General features: G+C 30.3%; 1 long non-coding RNA gene across 1 annotated transcript in view; it reads right to left on the bottom strand.

Annotated features, from left to right (window-relative positions):
* LOC125048713 overlaps positions 1–17,018 on the bottom strand; it is a 101,085-nt gene extending 84,067 nt beyond the window's left edge. The window contains exon 1 of the long non-coding RNA XR_007116864.1: positions 16,851–17,018. This is a non-coding gene — a long non-coding RNA (uncharacterized LOC125048713). The remainder of the gene's footprint in view (positions 1–16,850) is intronic.
* Positions 17,019–17,337: the final 319 nt, after the last annotated feature.

The raw sequence follows: 17,337 nt of genomic DNA, 5'->3' as shown, positions 1-17,337 counted from the left end.
CAATACTTCTTAGACACAAGCTTCGTCTATTGACCGTTAGCGTGCATCAATCATCAAACAATCACTTATAAATAAATAAAAAGAACAAAACGAAATTTGAACCCGAGACCCATATAAAACGTACGAGTGTGTTGTGTAATAAATAAGGAGGGTTTTTAAAAGAACGTTTATAGAAAGAAGATAAAAATAACTTTTAATAGGATTTATAATAAACATTACCTTATTGTTGAGACATTTCATTACTTAGCAAACGCAAACGGTTGTGGAACGCTTCGACAGATTTAACCTCAATCTATGCTCAGTTATCTTTTCTCCGAACCTCTTACAATTGTTTCTGAATGGCAATTTTAAAAGAATTTAACCAGTTTGAAATGTTTGTTGCAACTTGCATAATATTCGATTAGAATTTAAATTTAAATTTTTTGTATAAAAATTAAATTGTTTTACCAACACAAACGGGACTTAACAAATCTAAGTGAAATTTTTGAGTGCGTTGGTAAAATTTTAAGCAGTACGAACGAATTTCTGAGAAATATTATTTGGCCAAAATTTCAATTAATGTTTTTTGAAATACTTTTAGTTGTTGTTTCCTAAGTAATTTAAAGAATATTGTAAATACATATATCATAAATAATTTTTAGTGCCCGTTTTATTTTTTATTATTAGCAAAAGTGCTGAAACGTTCAACAGCGAATTTTATCAATTTGACAGAATATTTCACGAAAACAAAAACTGAAAACATAATTCACATATTGCAAAGGTCAGTCAGTTTGGGTCAAAGTCGTAACTAATGAAAACACTAACTTTTCCCGTTGAAAAACTTCCAAAATTCCATTCAAAATACACAATATCGGAGCACCATTTTAAAAGATAAATAACACAATTCGGGCCAACATTTACACTTGCTTTTTGTAAAAAAATCTTTATATCTGGCAATACGAACGAGGTAGCCATCCCATCCTTTCATTACACTAGCAACATTTAACATTATTTAGATAATATTGCTCAGGGAAATTTCGAGTATTCTCATAGGGTTGTCAATCTTTGTATATTTTCTTTATGAGAAAATTCGTTGGTCCAAATCTTATTACGAATAATTGATGAATGCATATTTATTTTTCACTAGAAAATTTATTTGTATTTTTATAAATGTTAATAACACAAAAAAAATATATTACAAAACAAACTATCATTATATTATAAACAATATCAGTGAATTGTAATAATGTGTTATGTAATAATGTTATTGCTTCCAATAAACATGACCGTACTACATACTCTGATGCTCATCAATTATCAACAAGTTTGTATTGATCATACTTGCCGAAAAATAGACGGCATAATGTACCATGCTCGCCAAGAAAAGATTGGTGGTGGACATATACCATCGAGTTTCTAAGACATGCCATATTTTCTCTTTAGTGTATGAACAAGACTTCATTGGCCAAGTAGCAGGGGTTTGAACTCATGCACCCTAAGGGTTACGCACGAACCTTCCTAATAAGCTAAGGGAGAACAACGGGTTAAATAAAGAGTTTTATATTGAGCATTTAAAATTTGTTTAAAATAAGTTGGCAACCCTACGCTTGGATCTCATTTACATACAAACAGTTTCTTTTGGGTTTCGTTATTCGTGTCTACGATCTGCATCGTTTTAGGAATATACAAAAGATTGGGTTGAAATTCTTATAAGCGTTATTAGGGTCTCAAATATCTTGCTTTAGTATTTTTAGACAGATTTTTGTGGAACAATTTAACACTATATTAAGTTTATTTTCTTAGAAATGTCTCAATATTAAAGTGAAAATGCAAGTAATGCTTGCAAATTGTAATCTAAGCTAAAAGGGTATCTAAGTGATAAGCAAGTGTGGGTTTGGGAACACAAATTCGACAATACGAGATTTCACCTTTCGACACTTCTTCTGTTACACGTTTAATAAGACACACACGAGAGCTTTGTGAAATTTAAGTTCGATAAAAAGGTTACACATTTCACACAATCTTTATAAAAAACATATGACTTGTCAAGTTGTCAAATGTCATAAAGACAAATAGTTTATCAGCTCATTATAGCAGGCTTCAATTGAAAAATTAGTCTCATAGATAAATAGATTTAAGTCTCATAGTTTGTAGAAAGTTCGTACTTAGACTATATAGGAATAACAATATTTGAAATCCTATATAGGTAAATAAAATACGCAATAAAACAAGGTTCATAATTAAATTAACACTCCCAAATTGATTTTAATAAAAACAAATCGTAAATCACATTATTCATTATTTAAACAAAATTAATAGAAATGCGATAAAGCAATCATTTGATACCGGTATCTATTTGAGTTTTAAATTAATAATTACTGGTGTTTCATTTATTTTATAATACCGAGGTCGTGTTCCATTCAATATATAATAATTGAACGTGCCCGACATAAACGTTTATGAAAACTTTAGCAAAATACTCACTTTGATGTTATTTTCGAGGGCTTTTTGACATGATGATAGTTGACAAAGTTTTTAGTGGAAATTGGAAGGGTTTAATTTCTGGAAAAGCAGGTTTTTACTTTTTATACATAAATTGGTATATATATATCACCCGTAAAATAGATTTTTAGGTGGAGTAATTAAATATATGTTGGTTCTATTACTATAAGCCATTGTTTAAAATTGAATGTAAAAAGAGCAAAGACAACCTCAAAACAACACACACAAAAATTCCATTTGACTATTTATAGAATTAAAACGTATAATTAATATTATTTCTGTTATGGAAAAGCTGGAAACTTTGATACAGGATTTTTTACTTAATATGCATACTAAATATAATGAATAAACACTTTTTTATTTTTAATTATTTATGGTAGAATTTTTAAAGTATTATGTATATAGATATATTCATAGATTTATGAAAAGCAAAAGAAAGCTAAAACCTGTTTTTTAATTTCAAATTATAGTTTACAAAAACATAACTGTTACAAGAAATGTTAACATGTCCTATTTAAAAGAGCAACGATTATACATAACTCGTTTCACAAAGACCTAAGAGCTACAAAAAATGATTGCAGTCTCGTCTTACGGACGATATGAAGCCATACTAAGTAAGTGCAAATTATTGGATCGACGCGACCTTGTCTATGATAACATATCACTCACACACACAACAAGCACACACGCAGGTCGGAACATAATAAAGCGAGCGTAATTTTTTATCGTCTGAAAATAGGGGTTTACGGCTCCTGAAATATGGGGTATAACGGAGGTGATCGAATCTATATAAAATTTAAGGACAATGAAATGTACTTTTATATCTAAAGATAAAGATCTAATGGATAAATGAATAAATTCTGAAATAAGATTTTACTATCGTAATATATACATTGATGTTAATAGGTTAGTAATAGAAGCAAATGGTGGCAAGCTATTTAAAGTGTTCGAATTTTCAACATCAACAAGACTACTGTGCACTATGTTAAGTCGTTTTTGTTACCAAAGAACTTATTAGAAGGCATGACTTTAATTTTTCGTCATTAACATTCAAACAATATAATTTATATTCTACTCCAGCCAAACTGTTGGCAGTAGTCTTGCGTTAATTTCCGTGTATTTCTTGGCATTACTCAATTTGACGTTGTTGTGGTATTGTCAGTGTCAACAAGAGCAAATTGCTCTCCAGTTGGCTTTACTGGAAACTACACCCGAACCGCAGTAGAAGGCTAGTATGACAAGTAAAATATAGCCATAAAAGTTTTACAATTGCTTTTAATTTGATGACATAAAAAGGGCCTCGAATTCAATTTTTTCGAAACAACATGACAGATGGTATCGCTCAAGAAACGCTACAATTCCTTGCCTACTTCAGGCCGATTGAGTCTGTATTGGACACATGACAATCTACAAGAAACTACATATTAGTTCAAGACCGCAATAAAACCTCTGTAAGTAAAAGAATTCTTTCATTTGTTTGACACTTGCTTGGTTACGTAATAATCTTGTTACTAAGTTTCTGCCGATTAAAGATAATCTTACTGTCAACAAGTGTGAAACTATAAAAGTATAAATTATAAATTGTTCACGACATGACTCGTGAAATACACAATACAAATAATTTAGTAATTAAAGAAGCATGCAAATTGGCGGATTTCTTAATTAGAATAAAAATTACAAACTTAAGGTTTGTATAAAGTTTATTATTTAAAGCTAAAGTACCTGCAAAGACCGACTTCGAAAACGAAATGCCCTAAAGCACTCAAGACATTATAACGCAAAACACGAACGCGTTCCAAAAAATACACATAATTTATTAAGAAAACACAAGCATTTCTCAAAAGGAAACTGGTTTATTCCATTTACCGCTTTGCCACGCCATTATCAAACTCGGAACTTAAAAGAAACGGTACACAATTCGTCTAAACAAAAGGATGGGGATGCGCGTGGCAACTGTGCCCCGTCAGGGGTTATATAAAGTTCAAAAATAGAAATTCGACGTCGCGAGCGGTTTTACGAGCGGCCTCATAAAACGGGGTGTATCGGGCGGCGACGCGGGGTGAACCACATTTTCACTTCGAAGAAAATTCGCAAATTCAACCAATTTCAAAATTTTTATGCTTTTGTAACTTGACCATGCTATATAGGACCTAGCTTTTAAAAATTTATATACAAATACTAAACATGAGTAGGTAAGTTTACGATAATGTTCAAGTTCTGGAATCTTATGCGTCTAGCTGTAGCAGCCCTGCGATTCTGTAACTCACTTTTCGAACTCACACAGCGGTTTTCGCATCGGCGGTCGCTCTCAAATCAGTCGTGAAGCATTTTATGATTTGGCATTCTAATAAACAATAAACTACAAGCTCCCACCTTTTCAGAAAGCCAAATAAAATGACTGCTTCACGACTGATTTGAGAGCGACCGCCGATGCGAAAACCGCTGTGTGAGTTCGAAAAGTGAGTTACAGAATCGCAGGGCAGATCTGTATTTTTTCCACACATCCATATACCTATAAAAATGACACATTCTAAAATAAATTATTAGTATAATTATCTCTAACCATACACAAAGAACTTACTTTCATGAGTTTCTCTAAATTAATATGTTAAATGTAATTAGGTATTTAGGTATAAATGAATAAATATTTAATTTTTGTGACAAGCAGGCAATAAATTAGTAAATTAAGTTTCGAGTAATTAAGCCGAGTGAGTTATGGCACAGAATGGCCGTAGGTCCGTTACGGCGACCACTAAATGGCTAACTAACTGTAATTTATTCTTTGTATCTCCGAAGCTTCGTATGAAATTTTATCTTGTTGAATAAACAATGATAATTTTATCATTTACAGTGTTTATCACTTTTTAATGGAATATAAAAGAGTTAGTATCATCAAAATGTATGAAAATTCACTTTTCTAAATTTTGCGAGAAGTCGGTGTGATGTTCGATTTAAATTAATATTTAAGTTTTAACAAAGCGGAAACAAATTCTATAATTAAATTTTCGACTAGCTATATCTTTGCATTGCATATAATAGTTATTGATTTTAAAATTTGTTTCTGATTGTAATTTATTAAGATACTATGCCCAACGATTTAACCCTCGTTTCGTAGCGTTAAACTATGTTATATCTTAATATATCCCTATTTCTTATCGGGGTATCAAAGAATAATACTTTTCATACCCACCATATCCATCGATAGATACATTTCGATTGACCAACAGCGTGACACGAGACAATTATTAATCGAAGATGAAATGTTATTTAGTTTATGATAAATGTTTTTCACTCTCAAAAAATGAAACAAAGAATATAACTTTTCCACAGGCGGTTCCCGATCTTTTTCGTAACCAGAGCAAGTAGACAGATCGTTTATCACTCGGGCTAATGTTCTGATATTTTTAGCGGCTATCCGTTATCCGGGCAATCGATTGAATCTATCTTTTTGACGAATTCGCTCTGACATCGAAGTAATTTTATATTTTGAGTTTCATTTTCTTTATACTATGCGATTATTGATAGTCCATTACAATTTTCTTTATTGGTCGGTTTTCATAGTGCAATTGATATAATAAGCAAAAAAACTTCAGTATAACTCTTCAGCTTTATAAAATTAAAAAAATCACGTAGGTGACAAAAATGCAATTTGCAAAAATATATTCATATGTGCTCATTTTATACAGACAAAGTAGTTAAATTTTTATATAGTGACGTTTAAGCCTACAATGTGTTGTGACCGCAATTTGAATTATTCGCGCTTCGTGTGATATGTTTTATTAATTTATTTTGTTTGTCGGCTGATAATTAAACTATTTAATTAATAATCACGATAACTGTTTTCCAATTATTTCATTATAATTTAATATGTATTTTGCTAGTCAAATATCAGTTTGGTTTTAATAAAGGAAATTGATTAAAATTTGTTTGAACCATATTTGTTTCTATACGTCTTCTCGTCTAATAGACCAGTGCCGATAATTTTTGAAACCAAAAAAAATTACAGTAGGATGAAACCCATTAGAAAAGCAGGGGAATATGATCAAAATGAAAGGAAAAATAAATTACGGTCGATCTGAGGGTCTGAGAGAAGTAGGGAAGGGGATGACGGGTCTGGGCGTTACTGCGTACGATTTTTTGCATTTTCTGAGAAGATTTACTATGGTAATATATATATTTTTTTTACCATAGGAAAGTAGAGATTTCAACGAACTGAAATCACACCAACTTTTTGAAAAAAGCTGAAATTTTGACGTCAGAATTTTCGATTGAAAATTAGGGTGTTTTTTCGATATTAATTCAAAATAAGGTGAAAAAATAAATATTTTTAATCAAATAAATAACAGTATATTTGGGACATAATAAGGTAAGTTTTCACCAAATTTCGTTAAAAAAAAAAGAAATTTGTAAAAGATAAAAATTAAAAACCAAAAAGTTGGTTTTTTGAATTTTTCACATAAATTTTGAGGTTATGTGAAAAATGTGTGAATACAAAAGTTTTAGATCTTTTTATTACCTACAACTTTGCCATTTAACTTTCCTCGATAGGACTTTTAGTTTTGCCGGAAATCGAGATAAACCGTTTTTTAACCTTAAACCTCCCCCCCTTCCCCTTCCCGACCTCAGATCGACCGTAATTTATTTTTCCTTTCATTTTGATCATATTCCCCTGCTTTTCTAATGGGTTTCATCCTACTGTAATTTTTTTCACTTTTTATTTATTTTGAAGGCTATCTGCACTGGTCTATAAGAGAATTATTGAAGTTATACTTCCTTAGGCGCGTTATGAAAAATTGATGAGAGTGAAATTTTACGATGCGCGCGCACCGTGACACAAAATTAACAGAAATAAGTTGCCCACGGAAGATGCTACGGCATTGGACATAATTTAAAAACAACATTCGAATAATAATAATAGAATTTATGTTACACTTAATGTAATAGAGAGAATAATAATAAATATTTAATTTTTCAAATGCAAACTGAACTTTCTTTACTCCTTTCCAGTCTTTGATTATTTAATTGTAATTAATTATTTGCAAGCAAACAAAAACTATTTTTAATAATGCCAAAGAAGTATAACTTCTTACGCGCGTACATAAGTACACGCACCCTTTTTTTTATTAGATTCAAACATTATGACCTTTGCTGTGATCTTGTGGTGTTTGAGTAAATAAAACACCGTTTATATGTTACTTGTTACCAAAAATGTTTTAAGTTTTCATTAAAATTTCAGAATTAATTCGTCGTATGAATGTAATCTAGCACAAGTTAATCTCGTCTTTACCCCAGTTTAAACCCCAATCAAAATGTAACAGCCAGTTAATGACGCCATTATGTGCAATAGCCACATTAATCTAATACCATATTGATGATAGGAATATTAATTGCAACCACCAATGTATGGTTTGTTACATTCCACAATAAAATACAATAAATTTACTTGTACTTGTATGAGTCGTGTTAGTGGTAAAGTATTCGATACTCAACTCTGAGAATCAAGTCGCCGACACCAATGCTTTTTTTTTCTGCGAATCTGAATCTATTTAAAACTTGTACGATGAACAGTCTTCGGGAAACCAACATAAAACATTAACGATGTGTGTTCGAGAAGCATGATCACCTCCTTAGTCGCGAACTGTTATATAATTGTAATGGAAAAGTAAACATCGTTTTTCTTAATAAAATTTTCGTGCAGTATAAAGCTTAATTAAGAATATAAGGCTAGACTTAACTTATGAGATTATCCAAAATTTTTGCGAGCTTTACAATCTGTATTTTTACACCAGTAAAAAATAATATATAATAAGATATCCTTGTGATTAGTAGGTATGCACTGCTATTGTAGCACTAAAACTACTTAGTCTATGCTTTTGGTTCGTACCGTACGTACGAAAGTAAAAGTTTCTATAATCAAAAAGTTATACGTATGCATTTAGTGTACAATTACCGCTATAACACTGCACGGGTCTAACAAAGTGACTAAAACATACCACAATCATAAAATCAATATCCAAGCATAACATCTGTTTTATATAAAATAATCAGGTTTATGAAGTATTGATCTCACAAGCGAAACCTTAATAACATCCAGTTTAAAAAGAACTAAAAAAACAGTCAATTACATTAGCTTACGGTTCTATTGCAAATGCGAAATGCTGAAAGGCCCAAATGTGTAGCATTGAATACGCTTAATGGTGAATAGGCTGAGTGTAAAGAATCTTTCTGCTATGTTTTCTGTTCTTTTGATATGTTTAAATGAATGTCGAATTCAAACGTGAGTGATTACGTATGTTTTGTGGTGCTATAATATAGTAATTGTTCGTTTTTAAAATAATAATAATATATATTCTGTGATAAAGTAGTGTCTAGATTAGATGCCTAACTCTGTAAGGAGTTTTACAAGAGATTTCATAAAGTTCTGTGTCCCTCATGATTATATACCAACTTCCGTCTATCTGTACCAAAACTTGTACCTTGGCATGAACCCTATCAAACTAATCACCGTAAGATCAAATGATCATAAACGTTTACTCTTATTGTGATTTATCACTGTTTGATAGAACTTAAACAATTTATTTAAAATACCCTATTTATAATAAATGACTTGTAAAGAATTAAATACGTCTTACGTCATACAAACGATATAAATAAAAAGTAGGAACGTGTTATCGCTGGGCGGCTAACAAAATGAATTCATATCGACTCTGTTCCACTGTATGACACTATCAGCGCTCGCTTGACACGCGCTGGGAATAAGGCCAAGGAATCCAGCTATACATCATACGAACCGGCCAAATATAGGAAGTATAAAACAATATAAATTATTTTCCAAACTTCGCCCGCAACGAATGAGCACAACTTTTCGAATTTCTCAGCATATTATGTCAGATATCGATGCAAAAAGTTCGCGTTTGATTAGTGCGCTCGTTTTCAGTTCAACTCTTTGTTACAATGGCTATAAAGTAGGGAACTTTTGTAGCAAAGCAACGCCGTAGCGCTACGATGCTACGTTACAACTAATACCCTACGATATTAAAATTCGTCTATGTACATGATTACATTTTAATGAAATAAATAGAATAAATTTGTATTCAAACCAAAAGTACGTTTTTGTTCTACACGTTTGCATACTATAAAATGGCCTCCTATGAATTTCAAGAAACCCTAGGCAAGGCATAGTAAGACATAGTGAGAGAGACACTTTTTTAAAAGTGCCAGCGTATAAACAGAAAGGTCAGCGTAAAATAAGAAGCTAGTTAGTCGGCGCACGGGAACTGGTTTTACTTATTTTGATCACGTTTTCCGATAAAAATAATACACTTGTCTCTCATGCGACGTTTTCCACGAGTGAACTTTTGTACACCTTAAATCTTATATTTTTAAACGAAGAATTATTTTATATGTGCTACTGTTGATTTATTATGAAATTTTTACTTGGAATTCTGCAGATGTGTGATATTTTTATTTAGATAGGTAAAGGTTAGGTTAGCCTTAACTTTTTTGTACTAAAGCATGTTGGGACTTAACGCATGAGTACTTATTTATTTATTCAAACATTTATTTGTATATTAGCGATGTCATTCCAATATATGCAAAGTACATATACTATCATGATATATAAATCAAAGCAATTTCCTCGAAGCCGGATATTACGGGTCTAAAAGGCTGAACCGATCGTTATGTGCCTAATTCAGGTTATACTAAATAAGGTCGCCTCACAATAGACTTTTAGGTTAAATTTTCTATCCAATTATTTATTACAAGAGCATTAGTTTTTTTTTCAAAGTTCAATGTTGACAGGTGACAGGTTTTATGTTCTTGTATTTTTGTTTGTATAGGAAAAGTATTCTCATTTTAATTCAAACTAAAATCACATAGCATACTATTAATTTTTCTGTGTTGCTAATTATTGAATTAGTTAGCCTAGATAACGCAACGCTTTTCAGGGAACTAGATTTCTTTCAGGAGCTGTCTTGCATTAATGTAAAAAGTAGATTTAAATAAATTACCATCCTTATACTTTACAATATAGTAAAATATTAATAAAAAAGTAGAAAACCAGCTTTATTATAAGAAAACCAAATGGACCTTACCTTACTGAGGGGATGAGTATATTTTAAAAAATAGAAATATACTAAGAAACTCTTTTACCTCTGAGCGGAAGAGGTTCAATTTGCGCTGTAGCAAGCAACGACGCGACGGCCGGGTATAAGTGTTATTTTTTAAGATTTTCATAAATAATAAAAGCATTACTTAATTAAAATTTTCCATACACATAAACTATGAATGCGAATATCTTGAAGTCCATCATCAGAATGAAAGCCCGGTTAACGCGAATAAACAAAATTTATTATTAACCCTTGCACATCGCGTTTTTAATTTAGTAATTTTCATGAACACGCAAGGCCCAAAATCATAACGTACTCATAGTAAATGCTATGTGAAATTAAATTGCCCATGTCGTTGCATTCGCCAACAAATGTGGCATTACACTTGAGTTATGTGAATGAACTCAAAAATCCAGATATTGTTATAATATTTTTTCCTTATATCTTCTTGGTGAATTTGAATTTGTGAATTTTTCGGAGCAACAACAAAAATTACTGGATATGAAAAACACTTTATGGAAAATTTAACTTTTGTAATATTTGAATGCGTTTTCCTAAAAAAGACGTCGAAATTCGTGTCTGGTTTGAAGTTTTTTTACGCGTTTTCTGCTATAAATTATTAAAATAAAAATTAATATTCCCTTATTACAAAAATTATTAACTCAATTATATAATTACGAAAAAAATTTACTTATGTTAAGCTTAATTATATTAAGTAAGTTTTATATACAATAATAATAATTTTGCAATAAAGTTTCTTCTATGCAAAGTTGATATTTGGTTAGGCTCTACTAAAGCCAAAAGACATATAAATGATACATATAATTATGCAAATGATGAGAGGAATAAACGTTAATCACTCGTTTCAGAGGTCAAGGTTGGATCGAAACGTTTAGTTAAATGTTATGTGTGCTTTAAATCTACCATGTAAAGCTTATTTATAGGCCTCGTTTATAACGAGCTATTACTCTTATATACAGACTCGTAGCTTTAGGATAAAAAATGTGTGCGTGTACTAGGTGTACACACGTAAGAAGTGAAACTTATATAAAACCTTTATTGTACGCAGAGCCATAATTGGTTTGTTTTAAGTTTAGAGGTCCGAAACTATTTCTTTAAACACAGTAAATTTTGATACACTGCCTAGCATACAATTTACAAATTAATAGCTGCAAGTCGAAAATGTAATCCGTTGTCAAACTTCAAAGTCAAAAACATACTATATGACATATTTTAACGCCGATTAAGAAGTTTGACTTCAAAAAGCAACATGGCGCGTAACGGAAAAATGTGACGCGTAACGCAAAAATGTTACACTACATTTTTTTCCAACCCCGATAAAGAAGTTTCACTTCAAAAAGTAATTTTTACGCAATTTTTACACATTTCCAACAAGTAGTTTATCAGAGTTATGAATCGTACAATTTGAGTTTTGGGCTTAAAATATTTACTTTATATATACTTACTTGTTTCGAGTCGTCGAAAACAAGTTGGTTGTTTTATTTTAGACTGCAAATACTACTATGATACTATTCGTTCTGATATGAACGAATAATTAATAGTTTTATAAAAATGGTAGAATGGACCAATAAGTTTATTTGGGGTAAACTGTTCGAAATTAATATTAAAATAAATCGGAATAGCGGTTACACCGGTAGACAGCAACAATTGAGGTTACACTTATGAAATTCATTGGTATGTTATTTGTATGTTGATGTTTTCGATGTAATGATTACGTACAATCAATGACATTGTGGTCAATAGTGTTTGTGATGGTCTGTTTATTGTGTACAGTTTGATGGAAAAGTTATTTGTATTGTCAAATTATTGAAAATTATTAACGAATCTTCATTTACGTTAACTTGGTTTAAACTATTAGTTCTAATAAATATTTTCTTCAAAGCAATTGCGAGCCTTCTGGCAATGTGAGTGTCCATGGGTATCACTTAACATCAGGTGAGCCTCCTGCCCGTTTGCCTCCTATTACATAAGAAAACTTTTGTTTTAAATATATATGAATATGGATTATGTATATAATATGAAGCCAACTTTTGTATTGATATAATTGAATATTTGAAAGTACAGATTGTACAATCAAATCGTAATATTTAACAATTTGGTCAAATGGATAAATTTATAGTGTAAACCAGCTCTGTTTTTCAATAAACAAAGTGGTCTCAACATTATATCAAGCTACGCACGAATATGATCTACGGCGTAGCGGTACGAGCGAGAAGCGCAAAATATTACTACGCTGATTACAATCTATGAAACATAATTAATCAGGTACAATTATGAATTGAATCAGGCTTTGTTTTTTAATATAAACCTTATGTGAAAATATAACATATATATAATATTCTTTTAAGTCAATCATGTTGAAAATGTTCATTAATGTTTTAAATGTAGCATTGTAAAAATATTCAGTAAACCTGTACAAAATAATACGTTTAAACTTATGCTACATTCAAATATATAAAAACAATTTCACTTTCCAAATGTTAATTATTTAACTTCTGATGTTACAAAACCTTTTGAAGCTCATAATGTTGACAGATACAGGAAGAATTAAATTTTCCTGTAACGAGTCCTTTCTGATAATATTTTCGCTACCGAATTTGTAATATTCTATTAATTTGATAATAATATTGTAATTTAAAAAAGACAATTTGATTGTCAAATGGAATGAGATTTATACCGCATAAATACAATGGCACTGAGAAGAATGTTTTTACCATTCCGAAAAAATAAAAAATAAATATTCTGTGATCTTACTTTTGATGGTTTTAGTTAAATAATCTATTACTTAATTTAAAAATCTCATTTCGACAACCGACATTATTGACACGTGACCATCTTACGTTTTTTTTAGTATTACATAATCTTTCATGTTCAAGTTCTGTTCTTATCACTATTAACAGTGGTTACCTGAGCCTTCTATCGCACAAAAAACTAGACCTTTCCATGATTATGTTTTTTTAACCCGGAGTTAACGGAGAAAGCTGGAAGTGCAACTCTTTTTAATTTGTAGTTCTATAAATTATTTATTTGAACATTCTAAAATAAATTTAGTATCAAGTATTTGTTCCATACTATGACTAGATTAATATTTTTTCGCTTCAATTCCTAGTTAGTGAAATAATCTGAATTATGCAGTTTTTCTTTCGACAAAGTCTGGTTTTTCCTCCTAACCTTCTGTTACCTGTCATAGATTAAGATGACGTATATTTATGTAGATTAAAATATTTCGTTACACTTCACTTAAAAAATATATACTGTATATGTTTTAACTTTTACGCTCAATCGTCAATTAATGAGTGTCAATTTACTTGGAAATCATTGCTCACCATCAACAATCTAGTATATAATTCCTTATAACATGAAAATGGAAAGTTTAGGAGGAATTTAAAAATTATGTAGCTTTAATAAAAACAATAATCCTGTGTTAACCAGAAGATGAGGAAAAGCTCTCTTTGCTACGAGAATTTAAGTAACTTTTCACGACCCAATCTTTCTCCTGAAGTTGCGTTTCAAAACTTTCAAGAAGTTTAAAGCAGTTTAGTTTCACCGTAATATCTTAGATGGCCACACGATAAGAGTTTACATTTTAGGCAAAAGTGAATTTTAAAATAGAAAGTACTTTATGTACCTGTGATCTTCATAGAAAAGAAATAGCGGAACGACTGTTTAAAAGCTTCTATATTACGATTGTAAGATTTTTCTAGCTTAGCGATAATATGCAGAAACCTTGATTAGCTTTTTGTCTTAGCAAGGCTTATCAATATTCAAATATGTACTAAAAATTTCAACGTAATGGAGAATGGAGAATATTTTAGATAAATCTTATGATGTAAATTTTCAAACCCTCTTTTTTCTTTATATCACAATTTTTGTTAATATTATAATTAATATATTTATGTGAAGGTACCCGTGATCCCCCAAAGGCATTACAATATTTAAGTTATTTTTATAGCATTAAATGCATTTAATTAATAATATTGAATCCTTGCATCACAGAGACCTAACTGTACAAAAATCTATTGTAAATGATGAAATATGGAAGAAAGTTAAAACAATATGTAATTCGTATTATATAATACGAATAACATATTGAATATATAGCTAAGGCATTGATATGGTTTATTATAGCATACACATAATTTGACACTAAGAGAAGTATGAGTTCTTTAGTTTAAACACTATTTATATGAATGATCTTATTTACATATGAATTATTTCAGATTTGTACATGAATTGATAAGAACCACTGCAGAATGTGTTTCAGAATAAACATTTTATTAATTTATGATTTATTTTCCTTTATACTCTATAAAAATAGGACTTTGATAAAAAAAAGTAGCGCCGGTACCAGTAGGAAATGAGATAAAATAATTGACGTAAATAACAGTGATATCAAAATAATATTATCAGTTTATCATCAACTCACCAATTCGATGTTTGCACATGAGACTTGGTCGACATATATTTACACTCGGCATTTACCTACAGCAAAAATATGACGGGCCATTATCATTACAGGAATTAAAAATGGAATAAATTTATTATCTATATTTGACCGTACATTGTATTGTTGATGTACATTGCCCAAAAGACCCCAGACGTGAAACGGTTTTTCAGTATAACTGGTATTGTTTCTTATAACACATACTACGACGAATATAAAATATAACTTGAATTTATTAAATTGATAGTAAGACAACATTGTTTTGCTATATATTTTAGTTTACGTTCCATAATAATATGTACATTATATGGACAAATATAAACACTTATAGCATATTATTTTGTGTTCAAATTATGTAATGGGAAACTACCCATACTAAACTTAGTATTTTTAAACATATACCAGATAATCTTAGGTAAATAATACATTTGAGATAACAATGCATGAAAATAATTGTGTGAATTCTTTTTAATCATCGTTTTCTTTTCAAACAGGTTTCATATGAGACCGGTATATTATAGAGTTTTAAATAACATAGTACAATATAATAAATATAATCAATATCTTCACACAATAATTTTGAGATTGGTATGAGAGATTTCTTTACTGTTTAAACATATTTTATAAGAAGTTTTAGTGAGGTATACGTTAGGTACGGTATACTTTTTATTTATCTATAAACATTAGTATTATTGCTTATTATCTAATCAATGACAATAAGTATTGGCATTTCAATTTATGTATTATATGTAAGAATTTAATTTAAACTATATTTATTAAATTAAATATCTTCTTTAGAATAAATTATTTCAATCGCAGTCAACGTGTGTATGCTAGTTGTACGCAAAAAGTCAGGACAGTGACTACATTTTTCAACAAAATATATTTTATAGAATTATGTATAAATAATTGTGGGAAATAGAAGCGTTTGACCGCGATTAATTAAACACTTTTTAAGAGACATTTCAACTGTCAGTATTATACGAATTATAATAAAACTAAGCGCCGTCGGTATTTTAAAAAAAGTTTAATAAGTAATAAACGTTCAACGAAATTTTACACACTCGTCGAGTTATCCTATTACTTATTCAGCAAAAATCTATACATAACTGTAGAGCACGGACTACGGCTGTGTAAAATTAGGACAAATATTTGTCTGAAGTACATAACAATTGATTTCTTCATAACTCTTGGCGTAATGTAATCATTTTTTAAAATTCATAATGTAATCTACAGCATTTTATCAGACATCTTAACATTACATTAAACATACAATCCTCGAGCAATTAACCACTAACAGAGATAAAGAAAACGTGAATAATCTTGGCAATATTCTTTGGTGATTCAACACTAACTAGATCAGTATTAAGAAGTTGTTATAGAAAGATTTTTTAGCGTAAAATAATACCCAAGAGTTTTTGCCTTCAGAAGTATTAAATAAAAAAATATAACCTAAGCGTACTGTCACACGCATGTCAGCTCGACGTTAAATAAGGTTAAGTCTTAATAAAATTCTCTCAAGGGTATAAAAATGGTGTGGATAAAAATAAATAAAATTATTATTACGGTTTTTAAACAACATAACATTTTAGTATTTTTTATGTCCGCTCAACCAGCTGTGAAAGCATGAATGACTGAAAAGACATACGTTACTTTTGCAAATCGAATGGTAGTCATCAATATAGAATCAACGATAATAGACTTACTAATAAAATCGATTCATAATCGCATCAAAACTTATAAGACACGTGGAAAATGCAAAACGATTTTCATATGCCGTGAAATTGACGTACCTGTTGTGAGATTAGTTGAGTCGCTGTTCGATTTCTGTTTAGCCACTGTCCGTCATTATATTTGTGAGCACGTGATGATAAATAGTAAACAAATCGCATTAGTTATTATCGGTTTTGGGAGGTCCGGGCAGGGACAGACGCGCGTTCGGAGCGCGGTGCGAAACACGACTGGCTTCTAGTGCCGCTCATAACTGAACAAGTTTTTATCGATTATTTACTTACAGTTCCGAATTTCAGGAAGCGAATTTAATCGAGATTATATCGTGTTATTAATAAGTTAAGACTCCTTTGTACTAAGTTGGATGTTGGGGTCCAACTAATTGGATGTAAGAACAGAATTTATTCGTTGTTTTTGTTTGATGTAGACTTATAAACTAAATGTGTTATTAATAAAATGTGTATGGAAATGGATATATTTCATTCCCATGTTATAGGTATAGAAAATAGCATAATAAGAAGTAGTATAATTATTGTCACCCATTGAAAT

The sequence above is a fragment of the Pieris napi genome, chromosome 4, assembly GCF_905475465.1.
Source record: "Pieris napi chromosome 4, ilPieNapi1.2, whole genome shotgun sequence".
Taxonomy (NCBI): Eukaryota; Metazoa; Arthropoda; class Insecta; order Lepidoptera; family Pieridae; genus Pieris; species Pieris napi.
This window is presented reverse-complemented; position numbering and strand designations above follow the sequence as displayed.